Source organism: Sphaeramia orbicularis, chromosome 2, assembly GCF_902148855.1.
Source record: "Sphaeramia orbicularis chromosome 2, fSphaOr1.1, whole genome shotgun sequence".
NCBI classification, from domain to species: Eukaryota; Metazoa; Chordata; class Actinopteri; order Kurtiformes; family Apogonidae; genus Sphaeramia; species Sphaeramia orbicularis.
The window spans coordinates 14337877-14357604 of NC_043958.1; the positions used below are offsets into that span (position 1 = coordinate 14337877).

Below are 19728 nucleotides of genomic sequence, written 5' to 3' on the forward strand. Positions count from 1 at the left end.
AATTTCATCTTTAGGCACAAAAGCATTCTCAGAAACATGAATGAAATACAATAAAAAAAAACAAAACTGCATATTAATAATGAAAATTACAATGGAATAGTGAAGTTAGGCGGACAATAAGTCAACTTAAATGAGTCGACCTGCAGGTTAAACTGAATTTGCTGCTGCTCAACCCAGCTCTAAATGTCATGCTAACCTAACTGAATTCAAATGACACAGCACAAAGTACACAGTATAGTAAAAATATGTGGTGCTTTGCCCTTATTTATCAAGCAGACACTGCTTCAGTTTTCCACTATGTTCCCTGTGGAGCCACACAGACAGATCCAGACCTGATACAGGTTCCCTGCTGGAAACTAGGGCAGTGTGTCACACTGTTGCATCACACCGTGAGGGATTAATGCATTCTGCCATATCGGATTTCATACAACGAACATCTTGGGCCAAAGCCTGTAACAAGCCTCCATTAAATCTATCTGCACTGAATCATAATTTTGAAGAAGTGTGTTTTTGGCAGAGCTGTTGGCACTGCAGTAAATTATATTGACTATCACTTCATAAAGAAGGTTTAAAGAGCTACTGAGCATTTGCATGGTGCATTTCAGTCTTTTTACAGTATCATCTTGAACTACAGTCTGTTTACAGTTGTAAAGGTGAAAAAGGATGACAACCTAATCTAGAAGGATCACACATGGAATACCTGAAGGTCCTCTGCGGCCAGTCTTGTCTTGGTGCCTCCCAGGCCCCTCTTTGGTTTCCATCTGTGGTTCTGTGGTCTCATCCTCTGTGGTCTCAGAGTCTGAAATAGAGACGTAAATCACACATGAGGCTTGAGAGGCAGAAAGGAGGCAGAAATTCAGTAAAGGGAAATGGAGAAGGCAGTGGAGGTGGAGAGGCACAACACAACAACAGAGTCCTGGTGAAAATGACATTTCACATTTGCTTTGTGGAGCAGAGTTTGAGGAGTCCTTGAAAAGCGCTGCAGAGCGCTCCCAGAGTGAAATAAATGGGTTGAATCTGGAGCGTGACATGAAGCTCACTGTGGCTTATAAAAATACATGACTGATACATGGAGGGGAGGGTTAATGTATACTTCTGCCATCAGCTATTTCTTTGGCAGCAAAACAGCAGGGTGAGCCGATTTTACTCAGCTGGTTTTATTTCTTTGATATTATAAATTTTTTAATCTTATAAACTGTGCATTTACAGAGATTCTGTCTTCTGAAATTACACCCATTACATATCCATTATTGTATAACCTTTAGAAAAGAGCAATGGAACTGAAACAACAAAAACTGATATTTCTATGTAGCAGTGAAGAAAATACCAACCATGTAGGAAATAGCATGATAAATGAACAATATTGACCAAATTACACAAAAGTAATGAAAAACACAGTGTACACTTAACTGTGGTAATGAGTTTAAAATGAACATGGAAAAATAGAGAGAAAAACAAGGCGAGAGTGCAGTTGCAGCACAGACAAACACAAATAATGTACTTGATACATAAACATAAATAAATGTTCAGAGCAAGAAAACACGATGAGAGGAAAATAGAAACCACCAAACTGCCTGGAACCATATCTGAGATCACATGTCAAGGGACTGAACAGATGATGCCAGACTGAAGTAAACGGGAGGGAAATAAAAAAAAAAAAAAAAAAAAAAAAAAAGGATGAGATACATGAAGGCTTGCAGGTTTACCATAGCTTTGCTTTCGGCAGGAGCGGAAAACTTCGCTTCCATAGTGGCAGCAAGAGAGGGCAGACGGGAGAGCACCGTTACTATGGAAACCAGCATCTCTCTCACCCACACGACCAATCCTCTTCGTACCCATTAGAGTCTAAAAATCACCAGCCAAACTGCTGGGTGGCTGACAGATAATGTTTACTGGTTAGAGAGCTCGTGAAGGAGGAGGACGACAACCGCAAAATAGGTTGCACCTCATTGCGCCTCACATCAAGTCAGATCCTGATTAGATAATTCCAGAAGGTCTGCCTAATGATAAGAGAGCCAATGTAACATGAACAATCACCATTAAGTCATTACAGTGCGAGCAATATGTGAGATTTCCTGAGTGTGGGTATGTAGATCCACCCATCTGTATCAAAGTAAGTTAAATCGCTTGCACAGCAGGCGAAGGAAATCGACTCCACAATGTAATTATGTGAAAGTATATTTCAGAGCAACATATTGTATATTTGCAATGTGATTTCAGTTAAGTACAGTAAGCCTTCAGTTTGGCGAAGACTGCATAAATACTGCCAAATGTTACCACCATCATGGCAAGACATTACTCATTTGAACAGTTTATGCAGAAAGGTAACAGCATGATTACAGAAATATTGCTTTGTGGGGGTGGATGTACAATAATAAAACCCACTTTTGTTGTAGGCAGTCAAGCAGTAAAAGCACATGGGACACTAAAGCAATATAGCTGTTTTACAACAGTATATAACAGAGTTATTAAGTAGATAAATCAAAATAGAGCACATGCTGTCAAAGGCTAAAACACAAGCTGAAACCAAGAAAAATCTGGAAAAAAAAGAAACAAACATGAAAAGGCTTTAAAGAGTAAAGACAATAGAACACAACGAAAATGGTGTAAAGCTCATACTGACAACACACCATGGGTAAATCTGCCAAATGTCCGTGTGGAATGGCCAGTTCTCTGAAACAAGACAGAGTACAATGCATTATTTAAAAGTGAAGATTGTGTTTTACACAACACAAGGTCCCTATTACACCAAAGTGTTGTCACCGTCCTAACTAGAAGTGCTGGAAGGTGTGAGAAGTAGCCTTATTTTTTACTTTGAGCAGGACACACTGATGCTAGAGTTAGTCCTCAGCTAGACATCTCAGCTCTGTGGAAGAAATGTGGTCCACATGCAGAATAATATCAACATTCAACCACGTCTCGACTTGGGACTAATCCAAACTCAATGGTTGACTGAGCAGCTTTTTGGAGCTTTCAAATGCTTCAGTGAAAAGAGCAGGCTCAGATGAAGACTGAATGGTTCAAAAGTAAAACAGAACATGAAACTATTTCTGACTTTAACAAAAGAAACAGGACCACGTACATAATACTCTGGATTCTCTGTCATCTCCTGAAATTTATGAGGGCATATATTTGAATTTAAAATTAAATTATTCAGGAAAACATTTATTCATGGTCAAATACGACAATATGAATTAACAGAACAATAAGTAACTGCTTGACCAACTCTCTATGCCTTTTAGTGATACACAGAATATCAGCAAGGGTTGATGATCAGCTCAAATATCCACACTTTTATGATATGGTTGCAAATCTACTAATCTATCTATATCTGAGTATTTCTATGTTTATAAACCCACCAGTTCAGTGTGAAAACTGACAGGAAAAGTTGATATAAATGTATCTGTTATGGGTTGTCTTGATTACTTATAAAATGCTGCAAAAAACTGCTTAAAAACTTTAAAAACAAGTGTACTTTGAAATGTTTTGCTCAGAATGAGTCATACTGAGCAACTGAATTTTGCTTCCTGATCATGTCTTTACACTCATCCTCCTAAGAGTATCATAATGTCGAATTATCGCTTATAAAAAGTTGAATTTCTGAAAAGCCTGACATCCAACATATTCTCCAGGCCATGTCTGAGTAAGTGTCCCTGCTGATAAAGCAGTACTGCTTCCTGGACATTCTGTCAATCAGCACCAAGGAGAGCTCCTCAGAATGACTCATTGCTTTGCAACTGAAGGAAAAGCAAAAAAGTATCACAAGTGCAAAGTAAAATGACTCATTCCATACTCATTTCCCCCCACATTCGCTGTGTGCTCCCCCGCTGTTTAATGTTTTTTTGTCAGGCGATTTGATTAACTGTTGCCTGGTGGTAAGTGCTGTTTGACAGACTCCACTAGAAGCTTCCATCGTTTGTCGTGATCTCCCATTGTTATGGCCTCAAGGCAATCATATCAGCACCAACCAGCCACAACAGGCATCTCTTTGAAAAGGCAGGCTTTGGCAAATACTTCAAAAAAAATTATATTTCTATGGGTATAATCCAAATCCTACCAGCATTATTCTAACAAATCTGCTGCTGGAAGCAAAAGAGCACATCTCTGTGGGTTTGATATTGATACAGAATGCAGAAGAGGCAAAGCGACCCTCAGAAGCGAGCCTTATGCTGTGCTCGGTGCACTCCTTAGCCCTTGTGACTGGCTGCCCTGATTCCCATGTCTCCATGGAGTGTAGCCTACTGACACACTTTTCATCTGCTCAGAATCTGTGAAACCTCTTATATGAATTACTTATTATATAACAAAACTGTCACCACTGCCAAGACAAGATACATATTTCATGACACAGAAGGTACAAGAGGAAGCCCAGCAAAAAATTTGGACTTCTTGGTGATGAAAATGAGTCTTAGAGAATTTGTCTCATTTACTGACGCTCTATTTGAATCTTAAAAGACCATTTTCTACATTTATGATGCAATAAAACACATTTTTGTACTATTTTTCATTGTCTTTGTTTACTACTCTGTCCTGAAGTGTCCTTATTACATCAATGTGACAACAAAGAGGGAAGATAGAAAGCTACGGCTCCCATATTTTTACTTTTTTACAAGATAAGCAAGCACATTAAACAGAGGTGCTTGGTTGTAATCATCATATGCCCCACAAAATTAGTCTTAAATTATTTAATTTAAAACAAACAAATGTACTTGCATCTTATCAGGTAAAGGGCGTGGCAAGATGTCTCCATATGTAAAAAAACAAAAAACAAAACAAAAAAATACAAAAAACTAAATATTTGCTCAGGACAACAGCACAGATTCCCCATTAAGACCAATTTTATGTGCAGTTTTCAGAAAAGCAGTAAGCTCACCTGAAATCTCTTCTTGGACCAGATTTTCTTCATCTTCAAGTTCCTGTCAAGTGTGCGAGATTACCTGTGGCATGGGCTCACGAAGACATCCTGAAAACCCCAAAAAAGCCCAGGGTGTGGCATCGGCAACAACAGGAAAAAAAATAACAAGATTCAAAACAGGATTTAGCTGCCTTTTGTGCGTGGGTGTGTTTACTCTCCAGTCTGGCAGCAAGACAGGGGAGAAAGAGAAAGAGAGAGAGGGAGAGAGAGAGAGAGAGGGAAAGAAAAGGATGCAAATAAGCCGGAGCCAGGTGTCTTTGTGTCTGAGTGCGTATCCGCTGATGTGAACAGCGTCCTTTTCTGACGTAGAGGCTGCCTTTAGAGGGGCAATTCTCAGCTGGTTTGTCCAACTCCCCCCTCCCCACCTCCTGTTCTTCTGCCTGCTCTGCCTCAATCGCACTTGGAACAAGAAGAGGTGGGGGGTTGTACATGTGCGAGCAAAAAAGAAAAAAGGGGATATGTTGGTCTTGATTGCAGTAATGAGAGTGGAGAGTAAGAGAAGGAGGAAAAAAGATGAGGATGGCTTCAGCAGAGCATGTTGACAGCAAGAGTGAGAGATGAGAGCGACGGAGAGAAAAGAAGAAGAAGGAGGAGAGGAGATTGGGGGAGCAGACAAAGAGAGGAGGGAGAGAAGTGAAGGAGAGGGTGAGAGGATGGAGAGAGGAGGGAAACATTCTGGAGGGAGGAGTCAGGGGAGAGGAAGATGCATAGATAACAGGGTGGGAGGGATGAAAAGGCGAGACATAAGAGCAGGAAGGGTGAGTGAAATGTGTTTCCTCATAAATATGAATATGCGCGACCTCAACCCCCATAAAAACAGGCAACAAATCCTTGCAGCCTCATCCTCTCACTCTAGCATCCTTTTTGTAAATTGTCCTAGATTCTAAGAAAGGTAGCAGCCCTCAGCAAAATCCAAAGGCCATCAATTATTTATCTGTATTCCACGTCTATTAGCTTTAACCAGTTGATAGGGTCAAGATTACCACAGCTGCCTCAGGCAGACCAAACACATTTCACAGCATGGATTAGAACATGATGCATGTTTGTTATTTCCCAGGTAACAAGCTACAAACAGCTCTGAAATAATTCTTATTCACACTATGGCTAATTGTTCCGTCTATAAAATGTCAAATTATATTATATTACAATATTCATATTTTGTCTGATGAACAGTCCAAGATAATGTATGTAACTGCTAGAAGCCAGAGCAAGAGAACTTCTGGCATTTCCTCTTGATAAATGGCTGAAATATTTTCTTTTGGTCACATTACATGAGTGGTAAATGAAGTTGTAAGAGCTCACAAGGCAGAGCGTAATACTTTTTAATATTGCATAGCAACAGGAAGAAATGGATCTGGTTTCAGCCCCAGGCGTTCCTTAGTGTTTCTGACACACTCTGTGATTGGTGACCATGTAGTCCAATCAAAAAAAGATGAACATTAGACAAAAAGCCATAATAAGCAACTACACACCAGGCTTAAATGTCAAAAATCTCTCCTTTGCAATATGATGATGAATATGAAGCAAATGTCTGATCAGAGACTCGGTAAAATCATTAAATCCAATTAAATAAATCTTGCATGGCCTTATTTTATTTCAGAACATGATACTTTGTGATATTTAACAGAGAAATTTCCCCCATTTGTGCAGAGAAAAATGCAGTTCAGGTCCAGTTACGTATGATGTAAACAAAACTAACAAACTTATTTCCTCATGAAAAAAAAAAAAAGTAGCTATAGAGCCCTGCGTGAAGTGTAATTGAAACAAACGACGTGTAAACATTATCTTTAGCCACAAAGAGCAGTAGATTTAATGCCACTATTTGTAGAATAGACTATTTGTAGTAAAAGGGAGGTAAAATTGCAAGTGAGGTTAATTTTTTTGTCTTATTTTTCTTTTTATAAGACATTCTCTTTAGTGAAATGTTGGTTCCTTGGTTTGATAATTATTAAAATCTTGAGTGGTGCTTCAGGAAGGGAACCTATTTTATGGCAAATTTGATTTGCTAAGAGTGGAAAGAAGTCAAAATATTTGTTTTCAGACCAAGCTGTAAAAGAGGCTCTGATTTGGTAATAAAATGTAATGAAATGTGATTGCTGTGACTTTATTTTATGGTGTCCTATAAAGCCATGAGGGTTGGGCACTTGATGACACCAGTAATATCAAACAATCAAAATAAGACATCCTGAGGAAACCTGCATCATATTCTTCGACTCTTATAAGGAGCCATGGAAAAAGAGATCAGATGAGATACGATAAGATACAATGAGATACCATACCATACCATACAATACGACACGATGTGATGAGATACAAAAGATACGGAAATATTTTTAACTCTGAGAATTACTGTACATCACCTGCTTTTCCAGTAAACCGATGAACAACCATCATCTTGAACACAACACATCCCATCAGAGCTGGAAGCTTTGCCTCTGTTGTACTACAATTGCCTTATTTTGTTCTTCTTGATATTACACTGCTGTCTCATTCTACCTATGGTCCTGTGCAAATCAGACAAAAGGGAGTCATATCAAATGTTATCCTCTATCTGATTTGTTAGGAGAAAGCATAACACGAATATTCAGCAGCTTCCCACCATCTATCTGCCTCTTTCCAGCATCTTTCAGTTGGACACATGTTAATTGCTCTGTCCGACACATCTGTACTATCCACACCTCCTCCATCAAATGAATCTAAAAATAATTACAAGCAGACCCAGATCTCAGTCCCCGACTAATGGCCCAGAATACTCACCCATGTTTCAGCAGAGCTCTTTTGCAGGGCTTTTTAGCATGGTTAAGTGAAGCATGTTAGTGTTTATGGCCTTGTAAGCACAGAATCAATATGTGCGATCTACTCCTGCCATGAATCAGTGCGATGTTAGATACTCAAAGGAATGTGGATTTTGATCCTGGTCATTAGCACTTCTACTTTTCCTACATTTATCAGGAGATTATCACCATGATGCTGTGATTTAAAAAAACATCTAGACAGTAATTCTTTTTTCACAGGAGTCTTCCATGTAGAGGCAGTAGACTGCATGTTGTTATTTTAACAAACCTCCCTCTCGTCACTCGCCCGCCTCGCACTCCTCCTCCATCCATCACCAGCAAGAGGCATTCAGGGCAGCACAAAGTGCAGCGATCGATACCAATGCTTTATGCGTGATACGGGATACACCCCCAAGTAACAGTTCAAACGCCCCTCGGATCAATAAACTCATCATAACGCCAGGATCCCATGACCAGTGAGCGAAACGGCCAGATATGGTGGCAAAGCTTCCATTTCATGCTGCTTGGAAACATCCCTCATGAGGTTATTCTTTCTATAAACACTAAAAGCCACAACGACTCAGCTTCAACCGGCCTCTGGCCAGGATATCTCACAACATCAGCCATTAAACAAAGATAATTTCATTTATTTTGGTGCATGTCGTTTGTCTTCCTCTGGATTTGCTTCTATTCAACCCACCTGACATTGATAAACCTGCACTGCTCATATACTTGGACTTCATCCAGTCCTCATGACTAACAAACACGTATCAAACATGCTTGTGCAAACATCATGACTTCAGTGACTGATACATGAAGCTAACCTATGGATTCAGAATTAGTTCTGCATCTGACATTTCAACATAGACTGAGACGTCAAGGGAAGTGGATGAGCGTGAAAGAGAATTTGGACGGGTTAAATTTTGGAGCATGCTTTAATTAGCTTAAAACAACAACAGAGTGAGCAGACTTCACAGAAACCCATTGATTTTGTGACTCGGGCTGCATTCTGTAGAGCAGGCTTGATGGATGTCTTCCAGGCATACAGCTTTATCAGCAGCAAGTCTGGCATAATCTCTGCAACGGAAAACTGATTCTGCTGCTGTTACATCACAATGTTTCTGTTTCTCGGTGCAGGCCAAGTTGTGTCATACAAAAACTTTCAATACCATTTGGATGAAGTCCATGAATTGGTTATATTCAAAAATCTTACAAACCTTTTACCATCCAACCATTTGACCTCAGGATTAGGGTTATAGTAGAAGTAGCGTAAGGCCACATTGGATGTATTAGATTTCACTTGAAAGGTAACATCTAGTTTCTGTGGTTAAAACACAAGCCAAACTACATCAGCTCAGACAAAACTCAAAGTAGTCAACCTAATCCTAAAAGGAGCAAATGATGCAAACACAAATACATCTGCAGCAGCGCATCTGAGCCCTGGAGAAAAACACCTTCATGCGTCTCTATGTGCTGGTATGTTGATTCAGTTCATATGGTGAGGTGGTTTGGAAAGCCCACATGACAGTGGCCAATGTTGACAGTCACACTGCAATCTGATCCTACCACCTAATCCTGACCAAATCCCTGAGGGTTCCTGTGAATGACTGTGTGGGACACAAACACACCCTTTGCCAGATCAAACACCAGGAAAACAACATTGGCTCACACACACACACACACACACACACACACACACAGAAATACTGCCTCAGCTGCCCCGAGAGAATAGAGAACCTAATTAATTGAACTGTATCCTTAATCCACTTGAACATAGCATTTAGAGAATGTGAAATCATCAAGCAGCTATAGATTATCTTTATTCCAGTATGCCATTGTGAGCCGGTCGCTATCCAGACAAGGGGACGGCGTTGATAAGAAATAAAGACAGCAGGAATGCCATGCAATACAGAGCTGGTCTTAGCTGCAACACATCTCTTCATTACATTTCCTTTATAACTTGCTGGTATTTTGTACACCTTATGTAATTTAAAAATCAAAAATAAAATGTGGTCATTTTTGGCCAGTTACAAAGGCAGCTGATGTAAACAAATTTCATCACCATCAGAAAACATTCAAATATTTTGATTTAGGTGTTTAGCTGTGGATGCTCAGATCTTATTGATTATATTGTTAAATGTTCTTGTCAGCAAACGGACGTCTTTTTGAGTGCCTTTGGACTGTTAGCACTCTATAGTTGACATTTCCCTAAGGCAGCAGCTGATGCGTCTGTATTGTTACATAAAAGGCTCCCTGTGTGATGACGTCAGAATCCAGACACAGCAACTGAACGCAGCCAAACATTTCTTTTTCAGCAGTGTATTTCCAGTTCAATAAGTCCACAAGATGATATTAAAGTATGTTTTGTGAATCCCCAGTGGCCCATATGATGTGCTGAAATGACTGTGCTTCTGATGATAAGCAGCAAGTATGAATATTAAACAATGCTGATGTTAACTACGAGTCAAGCCTGCTAGCATCTGGGGAGCTGATGGATAACAAACAAAAATAAAAAATATATATCAGAATAAGCTCAGCATATACTCGGCAACGTGGCTCAGTTTGGTCCTCAGTATGTTACAACAGCAAGTATAGTACTGTCTTACTGCAGCTGAGCTTCATAGCAATGCAGCATACTTTTTTTAACATTGTCTTCACCTCAACTGAGGCAACAACAGAGGCTGAAACTTAAAACAGTAAGTTCTAATACTGGGGGGGGGGGTCCATGTGACAATACAATAACACAGATATGTACTGTACAACAAATCCGATCTGTATGACTTTGTGTCATGTTTAATATCACTTTAGCAACATTTAGTGTTGCTTTTAACCTCAGTCAAGGTGATACTAGAAATAGCAGTGGAGACACAAAAAAGGCTGTGCCAACCTGATACCAGCAGTTTTTTTTTCCCCAGGAGTCATTCTGAAGTCTTTAGTAAGTTTACTAGTGGTTCATCTTTAATTAATTTATCAATTATTGCTCCTTTAATAAGATCTCAGGTCAAATAGAAGTTTTAGTTGTATTGGGATTTGATTGACAGGTATATATGACAGTTCACTTGCCTACTGAGTCAGACTTCAGACTTTTTGCTTATTTAATACAACACATTTTTTCTGATAGCTCCACAGTAGTTATGGTTAAAAAGTTCCACTAAAAAGCCTGTAAAATTACTTTGTAAAACTTCATAAATTACTGCATGACAGAGTCAGTGAACTAGATTTTAGCATTAGCTCATTCATGACCCCATGCACTCCACCCTTTGGTCCGAATACAGTGACTTCTGCCTCCAAAATGACAACATGGTGAGGGCTAAATCACACCAGTAACAACAGTTTATAAACTAATGGCTGATGTCACAGTTCCTATGTCTTCCTCTGTAATTATATAAAGTCTCTAGTGTACATCAGTGTTCTAGTGTTTGATTTTCAACTCTGTCTCAGAAAGGATGTTCATTTGTAATGTTGAGGTTTACGCAATTGCAGCATTGTATCAGAGTGAGGGAACACCAAGATTTAATACAGAAAACATCTGTAAATATGTAATTAAAAGGAACATTTTAGAACAGTTTAGTTAAACCTGATCAAAGAGCTTTTACTGTCTAAATTCTGAAACTTACAACAGTTGGGACATAAACTCCACCTTTTCTTCTGGTTGAGTTGTGAGAGTGATCATAGTCCCTGTAATGATCCATCTGTCAGTCAATTCAGGCTTCACAAAAGGTCCCCCCTCCTGTCTGGATGAGTTTTAAATTGGATTTGCTCCCTTGTTGATATTTAAATGATGAGGTGAACAGCTGCTTTATTACAACGGTACTGAATAGACAATATGGCTTCTTGATCCTCTGGACACTGTAGGTTCTGAGATACAACAAGTCACTGCCAACACGTTACATTTCCTCGAGAGTATGTGTGTAAATGTAAAATTAAGCCTGAAAAACAGACTAATTTTTGACAGATTGTAATGTTTACAAATAACCATGGCAAAATTACCTTTAAAGTAAAGCTTGGGCCAAAAGAATTATCCATGGAATCTGTTGGCTTGTTACAAAAGGCAGAGAAGGGAGACAAAGTGTATCCAATTAAGAAACAATAGCTGCCTTAAGTGCACTCTCCTGTTTTCATTTTCATTACAGCTGTTCCATTTAATGGAGTACGCCTCTATTACTCCATGTAAACACACAGTACAGTCCCATTACACCTAAAGGATCCCAAACAACCTATACATCATTGTTGGAGCAGATATGTTGGAATGCTGCTAGCTCCCACTCACCTCTCTGCTTCTTGCTTTTCGGCCCACTCCCACCTTCCCTGACACTCCTCAGCCCTTTCCGTGCATCGAGCAGCTCTTTCCGAAACATGGCTCAAGTCTGTCTTTATGCGGTCCTTTAAAAACCTGCTAAATGCCTTCTTGCCTCCCAGAACTGCCGTCTTCTCCAGGGACTTTTCCTCAGGACTTTCCCATTACAAACAATCACACCCGTCACATCTTTGCTTCAGAAGATGCCTTTAAACAGACTTCTTCTGCACCGTGAAATGAGGCTTGGCCGCCTTAAGATGGCTTCTGCACCTTCGACGTTTTCCTCCTCAGCCCATGTCCGTCTTTCTCATCCTCTTCCTGTATTCCACCCTAACTTTGACAGCCAAATCCTGCTTTCTATTTCAAGCCCTGCATGGTACAACCCCTCCAGTTGTACAGTACTTTCCCTTTGCACCCCCTTTCAGGGAGAACCAACCCCCCCTCAACCCCCGCAGTTATAGCAGGAGATTAAATACACTGCTACACAGAAACTGAACGACCTTTTCTGTCCTCTGTAGGTCACTCTGCTTGGACTTAGGGGAGTTTTGAAACTCTAGTACATGGCAGACATGTTGTAATGCAGTGCTGATGATATTCTAAAGCAGCATATACATTATGGGACAATGAGAGTTACGGGGACACCAGTGGAAGTGAGGCGTGTCTATTTCTGAAGTCTGAGTGCTCATAAACCTTGGAAGCAGAGGTGAAAATAACACTGCAGCCTTGCATGGGTTAAAAATAAAGTTGAAACTGGGCAAGTGAATAAATAAAACAGGACATGTGGCATTCAGTGTAATCTAAATATGAATGTGATTATGGATCATCAAGGCTGTTTACTAAGACTACTGACCATCGTCTAGCCCAGTCTGATTAGAGCTTCTTGTCCAGTGGAGTTTAGTCTTTACAGCAGTGTCACACAATATCCATACTGTGGGCAAAGAGAATAGGAAATAGGTGAAATTCTGGTGGTTCTTGGCAGTAGATGCAGTATAATCAGCTTAACAAGATAAAACTATGAGGCTTTTTTAACAAGTCCAACAAGGTGGAGAAGTAGCTGTTGCTGTGTGATTAATTTACAATGGAATAATATATATTAGCTTTCAATTCTTGGTGGTGTGTTCAAGCTACTAAGTACATGTTTCATCAAAGATAAGTTAATCTAGTTTCAACATCAGTGTTTCACAACCTCCTCTTATCTGAGCTTTGCAATACTTTGCAATTAAAATTTCTGTCTAGAAATATTAATATTAACATTACCATTTTCTTTCTAGTAGTCAGCACCGCCTTATTCAGTTTATTTGGACATTAAAGAGTACTGGCTGACCCTTGGTAAACTGCTCCTCTGTAAATAAGATTTTAGGGCTAATGGAGGGCCTGGATCTCTGCTGTGCCAGGCTTTGTTTGATAGTTCACTGGCCTGCTGAGACTGACTTATAAGCTGTTTATTGAATAAAGCTTTTTTTCTAACAGACAGCTCTACTGATGTTTTGGTGAAGCAACACAAACACTGACGCCGCGCTGCTTCGTCCAGTTGTTGTATACGTGTATGTTCTTAACCTGTACAACTGCCTCAGCCACAGTTTAGTGGTGCTTTAGTTGAAACCTATTCCATGTTTGGCACCAGAAAGAGTAGCAACCACTATGGTGGAAACTAATGGGGATCCCTATAAACAATAAACAGCATAATATTTATGTTGTATTCCTTTTTGATTGCTGTTACACATCTACTGTTACACTATTAAGTTTAATGCAAGTGTTTTGGCTCATATTCACATTTTTTTTTTGTTCATTTAAAATTTAATTGAATCTTTAATCAATTTAAAATTTGCATACCCCCCCCCCAAAAAAAAAAATAGAAGATGTGAAAAAAGATTTTACATGTCATCATTTTATTCACTCCATTTAGAGAAAATGTTTTTAGTAATATGACTTGTGTCGTGGCTTACATTCCAGATGTTAGATTACTATGAACTCAATTCAATGCTCCGATGTAGTAAAAGTATCCTAAAATACCACAGGTGAGCAATGTGTCGCCTTTTCAGAGCTTCCATCAAACTGCTTATCCAGCCTGTAGATGCCTGACAGTAAGTTAATCAAAAGCAAAACACCAGAGGGTGACGTCAATAAAGACGTCTAGACTTGTGACACAGCACTTACTCTGGTTCCTGGTTGGACTGATCTCTCGGGGTGATATCTTAAAGTGACAGACCTGACTGTCTGACCGTCTCTGCTCAAAAGCAGCCAGAACGGCCATTAAAAAACTAACCTCATACACGTGCGAAAATACACACTGAACAGACATGCACGGATACACATCCACAGAACGCCCTCTGCCTCGACACACACTCAACGCCTCTCTTTCATCACGCTGACCGTGATTGAGCGTGACAGCGCTGCGTCTTGACCGTGTGATGCTATAATTATCTGTGATGTGTGCTGGTGCAATCGGAGAAGGGGGCCGGCGGCATCCACACATCACTAGAGCACGAGCCCTCTGGCCGGCACAGCACATACCACGCCATAAATATCCAAAAGGAGAGAGAGGGGAGGAGAGAGGGAAGAAGGAGGCAGGGGTCACACACATACTCAGAGAGATCGGGCCCAGAAAACAGACATGTGGACACACTGGTGAATAAAGCGTATTTCACTCTCTACTATTGCTTTCCTAGATGTTACACACAGCAACTTCAGGGTGAAAAATTTTCGAAATTTAAGCCATGTGGTTGTTGTTGAAACAAGTCAGAGTACATTGGTTTTAGGTCTAAATAGCAAACAACTGAATGTAAAATTAACAATTTAAAAGTATTAAGTGTTTATTTAATAACTACAGTAATGTGCAAAAGTCTTATTCTGATATTACACTAGAACCAGGATGTAAGTGAAATATGAAGTATTTAATGTGACCTCCAGTTGCTCTTAACATATCCTTAACTTTTTTATTCAGACAATATGAGATTTGCGGCATTAATTTTTACTTACACTAGAATTCATTCATCACATGTCAAAGATGTCTCAAAATTTAGGCAACATTTTGTAATGGGCATGGCAGTGAAGACTGACTTGAGACTATATAGGCCACTGATTTGTTGTTTTGTTGTATTAATACTGTGCACACATTTCTTGTATTTTCTTGTTGTAAAGCAAAGGTGGGCAAAGACTCTTGCACAGTATTGTTTGTTTTTGGTGTGTGCATTCATAAAACTTTCTTAAATTATTTTCTTTGTGTTTTAGTAGCTGGACTTCTAGCTTTAAGAAGTTTAACTGAGTACAACTGACCCCACTAGCAAGATCTTTTTTTTTTTTTGCTTAATATAAGATGATGTGGTTGTACTGAATATCTGGCTTCATTCCAGTAGGTTTTCACAGTATGTCTTGTAGGAGGGAAATGTCCAAATGAAAGTGAGGTGATGAGATGCAGATGAAAAGAAGGAAATGGGGAATGGTAATAGGTAATGAGGAACAAAGGTCAAAAAGTAGAAACTGACTGAAGTGGGAAGATCAAAAGTAGGAGAGCGAGGCAGCGAGACAGAGAGGTGCTGAGTGATATGCCAGCTGGACAGTGCGTGCCAGTTCACATTGTGTGAGAGCCGGTGACATGTGAGCTCAACTGTCAACTTTCTCCACAGCCAAAGGCACCGAGACCGTGATGAAATCCACCCAGCGATACATTGAGCTCACTGCAAAACGGGATTCTGTGCATAACTGATCATGTTTGATTCTGTGGAGTCTGCCGTTAACAAAATATACAATATACTAGAGCTATATGCATTTAAGGGGCACATTAAAAATCTGGGTATTTGTCTCATTTTGGATTCTCATTGTTTAAGTATGCAAATTTGGATGTTTGTTATTTAACTACCGTCTCTTCTTTAATTCTTTACTTTTACAGTGACAGACCTCATGTAATATATATTTCAGTGTAAGTACAAAAATGCAGAGGGTTAGTACTGTGACTCTGGTTACAGCTTATCTTACAGTAAGTTACTTGAGATGGAGCAGCGTTGACCTTAAAAAAGCCACTGAGGCCACATTGACGACTGTTGTCCTTATCTTGAAGAGATAGAGGTGACAAGATAAACGAGGAACTAACAACAGTGCTTTCAAATCCATCTGAAGCGTTGTAGCTCAGGAAACTATGAGCATATTCAGACACACTTTCACACAGCTCTGCAGCTCTCAGCTACCTTCAGCTAAACCACTGCCAGTATTTCTATCCATTAGTTCTGGTTTATCTGCAAAGTTCAACTATTGGACGTTTCACTGAGAGTGGAGTTGCCAAACTGCCTGCATGCGCCGTTACAGCACTGTGTATACTGACTCAAAATAACACTGACAATTCATATGTACCATTAAACTCAATATAGATCTAATGTAGCATCAGGTGCCATATATGACATCATAGTGATCCAGATTCCAGAGTCCCCCAACCCCCAGATGTCACCACTGTGAGCTCTGAGACACCTCAGTGTGACATATGACACTAGAGGTGAATATACTGAATACATAGGATATATATTTATATGTGTGTGTGTACGTGTGTGTGTGTGTGTGTGTCTGTGAATATATCCATACATTTTTTACATTATTTATATCTCCACATAAGTTAAAATAAATAGAATTCAACTAAGTTATATAAATTGAGTCAAATCATATATCACTTTAAATTAAACCACATTAATTTAAGTTTAAAATGAAAAGCGTAAAAAATATATGTATGAAACTGAGTTAATAAAAAATATTAAATGAAATCATTAAATGAAAAGCAGTGAATTTGTAATTTAATTGCCAAACTTGAATTGAGAATTTAAAAGACTACATTTCACTGAAGCATTAAATTAACTTAAATTATTTTATATTCAATTCAGCTCAATTAAATAAATCACAACAGCATTAAAAAACAGTGGAACACAGAACTGATAATCTTTGGATATTTTCTCTTAATTGTCATTTTTTATGCGTTGTATTCTATCCAAAACACTCAATGTGACAGTGAATGTAGACTATCATATTGTTTCAGTTTCACTCTGCATGATTATGTTGTTACTTTCCAGTAGTGGTGTTTTCCTGCTCCAGGCCATATGTTCCTGTGGTACACTTGTTCTCGTGCAGACACTGCAGCTGCGTTCACTCTAATCATTTTCCTCCATTTAAATGACTGGAAGGCAGACTAATGAGGAGTTTCCCATTCAGCTTCCTTATGCGGATCCAAACTGACAGATGCCCGAAGTAAGAATGGCAGCCACATTCTCACCAGACGCTCGAACCCCAGTTTCCTCAACTTAGCAAACAACAACAAACAACCCCCAAAGGTTCAAGAGGTGATGGCTTCAGCTGTGCAGCAAATAGAAGGCAACGGCAGGTGACACTCCTTCCCTTCAGATAATCTGAGTATCTTCTTACATCTATACGCTAATTTTACGTATCTCTTCACTCTGCTGAGATCATGTCTGATGTTGAAAACACATTCTTGACTGTACAGTTATGTCTGGGTAAGCCTGTACTGACAAGGATAATGGTTTCACTGATAAAGTATGGGAGACTTAACAGGTTTCTGTTTTCTAGCAAGATATATACTGGTGTTTGTGGTCCACCACGGTCAGAAGTGAACACTGAACTGTGGCTTAAACATGTTAATATAGTTGCTTGTGCTCACCTTCACCGAGGTCCATAACAGCCAACACAGCACTGCAGTTTGCCTCTCCCAGCTCATTTGTTGCCACACAGGTATATAATCCGGCATCACTCGTGCGGCAGTCCCGTATCCACAGTCCACCAGAATCCTGGGCTTCAGATGGAGAAATGAGCTCATCGTTGTGGTACCAGGTCAGAGCAGGTTTTGGAAATCCTGCCACTGTCACCCTCAGGCGGATATCACAGCCTGTCCCTACTGCTGCCTTGCGGAGTTTACGGGTGAAGACTGGAGGAGCGGGGTCCTGCACTGAAGTCCCATTGTTGGTGACTTTGGGCCTCTTGGAAGGGATGTGAAGACTAGGGCTGGATCCTGGATCATCTGCCATTCTGTCTTGTTAAAAGTTAAACTGTGCTTTGAATCTGGGAAAAAATACGGGAGTTTAACATGATCATGATCTACTGAAGCTGTGTGTAAAACTCCTGCTTTTCTCTGTACACCCTGTGGCTGAACAGGTCTATTTGCACCTGTTCAGTGAAAGGAAACACATTTCATATCCTGTGATTTTGATGTCAACAGTGAACCCGACATGCTATACACACAGAAGAATAAGTCAACACAGAATGGAGTAAAAGTGTGTGTCCTGTTTCTTAGACCCACTATTAGTGTGTCAACATGTTCACAGTGTGTTTGTACTGAACGTCAGAGTTATAAAAGTCTCAGAGAACATGAGGTTGGAGGGCTCTAAGAGGTGTCTAATTTCAACACTGAAGCAAATTTACTATAGTTTTGAAATTCTTTCAGACTGGGTCTTGATTTCACGTTAGGTTTAGTTACAAAGGCATATATAGTTTTATTTTTATTTTGAGGGGGTGATGAAAGCTTTATTTATTTATGGAAGGCTTAACAACTAGTATTTTTCTTTTTCTTTAAGGATCACATATTGTGCAAAGACATTCTGTTACTCTTCCTAAATACCATAACCTGCTATTCTGCATTCTTCACTGTCGTATTTATTTATTATATCATTTTTTTCCTCTTATAGTTTTATTTTTCCATACAAAAAAAATGTGCAAGTAAATTTGTGCTTTGTTACCCTTTGATATCCATAGGTCATTCTGATATACAAGGACAAGTGGCCAATTTGTCTGTAGCTGTTAAGACTGCCAGGGATTACATTCAGAATTAACTTCAAACAGTAATAAGAAAATTAACAACTACTGAAAATGGAGATTAATGAAATATCTCAATTACCAGGACACGTGAGCATTCAGCGCCCAAGTATCACCTAATAACATGTGATAATAGAAAGAAATGCAACTTACTATACTTCTGCCATCAAATCCAAATGGAATCCCTTTGGACATCCCCGCAAACTCCAAGTTAAGGTAACAAGATCCATGGAGCGAAATATGTCATCTCAAATCATTTGCTAAAGCCTGTGTCTCTGTGTGTCCTTAAGCCAGCACGGCCTGGAGGTGTAAGTCCAACCGAGATCATGTAGCATTAGCAGCCGCTGCCATGGTCCCTTTCAACAGCTTTAACCGTGCTAACATGCAGACAGAGACATTCCTCTCCTGAAATGTCAGAGCACTTAGGCCTTCTGCGAGGTCTGAGTCACTACATGTGCGTACTTTTCTTTAGAAAAATACACTTTCAACCTTTGTCGACTTAAATGCACTCATGTTATCTGCTGCCTTTTTCTCCCCCGTCTCCCCTGTGTCTCGCTGCTTCACCCCCAACTCCCTCAGGTTTGCAGAGACAGCTGCACCACTACTGATAGGTCACATTTCTGGGACTGCCATGTACGACCTAAACTCACACATACCACGGACACACAAACACTGTATATACTGCACAGATACTCAAATACACAGGCTCTTTAACTCTAAGCATTTTGATAATGTTATCAACCAAAATGTATGTGTGTGTTCCTGAGTGCGAATATCTGTGTGCGTGCTCGTCTGTGTGCGTGTGTGTGTGTGTGTGTGTCTGTGTGTGTCTGTGTGTGTGCGCGTGAAGGCACTGACGGCATGCGTGTGACAGTTGGAGGTGCTATAAAAAGATAGTCTAAGAATAAAGACAGGACTTAGTGATTCAAAGAGTTGTAGGG

The 19728-nt window shown here is 39.7% G+C and overlaps 1 pseudogene; it reads right to left on the minus strand.

Moving 5' to 3' along the window:
• Positions 1 to 19176, minus strand: part of LOC115436454 (striated muscle preferentially expressed protein kinase-like) — a 62862-nt pseudogene extending 43686 nt beyond the window's left edge.
• Between the last annotated feature and the right edge of the window lie 552 nt (positions 19177 to 19728).